Source organism: Myotis brandtii, unplaced genomic scaffold (assembly GCF_000412655.1).
Source record: "Myotis brandtii unplaced genomic scaffold, ASM41265v1 scaffold61, whole genome shotgun sequence".
NCBI lineage: Eukaryota > Metazoa > Chordata > Mammalia > Chiroptera > Vespertilionidae > Myotis > Myotis brandtii.
Window position 1 is genome coordinate 524,716 of NW_005370318.1, and position 3,620 is coordinate 528,335.

At 46.3% G+C, this 3,620-nt stretch overlaps 1 pseudogene; it reads right to left on the minus strand.

Annotated features, from left to right (window-relative positions):
* Positions 1–1,158: 1,158 nt before the first annotated feature.
* Positions 1,159–3,620, minus strand: part of LOC102239874 — a 4,222-nt pseudogene continuing 1,760 nt past the window's right edge.

Genomic DNA, 3,620 nt, shown 5'->3' on the forward strand with positions numbered 1-3,620 from the left:
ATATATATATATATACACACACACACATATATATGTATACATATATACATATTTTACACTCAAAAAGCCAAACAGTTTTTATTTTCAAAAACAACTTTATTCATGACACATATTTAAAAAAAAACTCCCACCTCTTGGAAATGAGCTAGAAAAATACAATCCACCTCCCACCTCCCTGTGCCCACTTCCTCCCATTCCCTCCAAATAAAAGGGGGGAGGGAAACAAAGGAAAAAAAACCCCAAAACTGAAAAACAAAAAAAGTCCCCACACCCCCCAAAACAAGGTAGTGCATTTCGCCAGGGGGAGGGGAATTTACACCCGGAGCAGCACAGATATATTTGGAGCAGCACAGATACAGAAACCTGCAAAGAAAGACACTCAGAACAGAAAAAGAAACACAAAAGGAAACAAAATAGATCACCAGGCAATCTGAAGGAACAGGGAGCCAGAAAAGGGGTGGGTGGGTGGTTGACCTGGCAGGACAGGAGCAGGCAGGAGGGTACTGTGAGAGTGAGGGACCGATGGTGGGAAGGTGACAAGAACAGTTTGGTGTTCTTCCAGAGCCCTGGGTTTAAAAAAAAAATCCCTTCCATCCATGCCCACCTACCCTTGAGCAGCCCCCAAGGTGTGAAGTGGGACAAGGAAACAGTGGGAGCAGCTTGCACAGCTGAGTCGAGTCCATGGTGAATCCCCAGAGTGAATAAGCAGCCCCCTGCCCCACTCCCTGGGCCTTCACCTACCCCTAACCCCCAAAGCAGGTCCCTCCTCAGCAGTTAGTTATGGGATTCTCCCCCCTTCCACAGTATATCTTTTTGTTTTTTCCAATCAAGGTCATCTTCTGTTGTTTTTTTAAAAATTTTTTCTCCACCCCCCTTCTTTCCTCTTTTTTTCCTTTCTCTCCTCCTAATATACACGTTTGTTTGTTTTTTAAATATTTTTATTGATTTCAGAGAGGAAGGGAGAGGGAGAGAGAGAGAGATAGAAACATCAATGATGAGAGAGATTCATTGATTGGCTGCCTCCTGCATGCCCCCTACTAGGGATTGAGCCTGAAACCTGGGTATGTGCCTTTGACTGGAATCGAACCCGGGACCCTTCAGTCCGCAGGCCGTCACTCTATCCACCGAGCCCAACTGGCCAGGTCCATACTTTTTTTTTTAGTTAGGGGAATACCATGAAGTCGCTGTAGGCCTGCACCTGTAGACAAGACCCGTGCTGTTAAAACCACTGTAGAACAGAGATGGGGAAGAGGTGGGGAACTGTTGTAGTTGGTGGTTTCGGGCTCGTGGGAACGCCCGGTCTGTTGTGCTGATACCTGGTCTGTTGGTTCGTTTTGGGATCACCTTGATGTGTCTTCCTCTAAATAGGGGCTCATCTAAGGCCAGGGAAGTCCTCACTGACTCTGTCTGAGAACTCTATATGCCAACCCTTTGGGATGGCCACTGAATTGGTCACAGGTATGGTGACATGGGTGACTGAACCACAGCCATGAAAATGTGCTTCCAGCTCTTCTGCTGCTGCACCATAGTCCACATTGCCAACAGATGGATCGGGCATCAGCCTCCATCTTCTCCTCGATAGACATGATCACTGGGCCAGCATTGCCTGGAGGGGACTCATATTCATTTGCTTCTCTACCTTGTTCTGTATTTTAGCTTCTCAGCTCCTTCCTCCGTCTTCCTGACTCATCTTCCTGACTCGAGCTTTAATCGCTTCCAGCTTCGGGTCTTCAATGGCGCCGTCCCCCAGGTCACCCTCAACCAGTCCCCATTCCTCCTCCTCCTCCTCCTCCTGGCTGCCGGGACTCCCGAGCCAGGCCCAGGGCCTGGGACGCCTAGTGGGGCACGGTCCGGGCTGGCTCCTCTTCATGCTCTGGCTCCAGCAGCAGCTCCTCCGGCTCCCGTTCCTCAGACTCCAGGCCATTCCGTAGTCCCTAACCCTAACCCTAACCCCTCCCCCATCTCCCCAAGGCCGGGCGCAAGATGATATCACCGCCCTGCAACCTTAGGCCTTGCTGCCACTGCCAAGAAATATTTTTTAAAAAGCAACTGGAAGCAGCTTGGGAGGTTCTGGGCACTCTTCTTCCTTTTTTAAAAATCATAACTTTTTTTTTTTTAATTTGAGAGAAAGAGAGAGAAACATCGATCAGCTGCCTCCCATATGTGCCCAACAAGGGATCGAACTCGCAACTTGGGTATGTATGTGCCCTGAAGGGAATTGAACCTACCACCTTTTGGTGTATGAAGGATGCTCCAACCAACTGAGCCACAGTGGCCAGGGTGGAAAAAATATTTTAAATAAAGAATAAAAGTGAACAATATATAGCTACTTTGTTCACACCCCATCCCCTCAACAGACAGAAACACACATACACCCACACATAATTTTCAGATTGGTTTTCTGTGGCAAGTGAGATGTGTTGACCTATCCGTGGTCAGCAAACTGCGGCTCGCGAGCCACATGCGGCTCTTTGGCCCCTTGAGTGTGGCTCTTCCTAAGCCTTAGGAGTACCCTAATTAAGTTAATAACAATGTACCTACCTATATAGTTTAAGTTTAAAAAATTTGGCTCTCAAAAGAAATTTCAATCGCTGTACTGTTGATATTTGGCTCTGTTGACTAATGAGTTTGCCGACCACTGATAGGACAAAAGGTCCACGTTTGGACAAGGTGCAGTTTCCAAGAAGCTCAGCTGGGGGAGCCATTGAGAGCTTACTGGAGGAGAACTGTGGCAATTCCTGGGGAATGTAAACACCACAAACCAGAACGATGGCTGGGGGAGGACTGGTTCCTCTGGATCAGGACAGCCCAGGCCCCTCAGATTAGAAGAAAAACAGATAGAGGGTCAGGGATTCCAGGCCTTCCTTCCAGCCGATCCCTAACATGTAGGGTGATAGCAAGAAAGAAGGTCAGTTCTTCCTTGATGTGGGAAGAGCATTGATTCAGAGTCAGGGGTCTGGGTTTAGTTTTACTTTCATCCTTTTTAGCTATAAACAAACAAACAAACAAACAAACAAACAATTCAAGCTTCTGTTAGTCACGTAACTTCTCTGAGACTCAGTTTCCTCATTTGTGAAACAGGAACAATATTAACAACTGAATCTTTTTTAAAAAAAAAACACTATAATTTAAGCACCCACTATTTACTGAAAGAGAAAAAAAAGAAAGAAAGGCACTTTACATATGTAAATACATTTAACTCTTATAACAAGTCTGTGAAGCAGATATTTTTATCCTCATTTTATAGGTAAAGAAGCAGGTTCAGGAAGTGGTTTTTTTTTTAATGTAGATAATAGCCAACATTTATGTAGTGTTTACTATGCATGGAGCCACTGTTCTAAGAGCTTGACTCACAACAACTTAATTCATAATAACTTTGTGAAGTAGGTATATTATTATTATCCTCATCCTATCTAATAATAGACAAACATGGTAACTGACTGAACCTTTGCTACGCCTCCCATTGGCTAATCAGTGCGATATGCAAATTAACCACCAACAAAGATGGCGGCTAATTTGCACACTGCAGGCAGGGCGCGAGAGCGCCATCCCTGCTATCTGCGACCCGGGGCGGCGGGCATCTGTGTGCGACCTGACCCGGGGCGGCCGGGCGGTGCAGC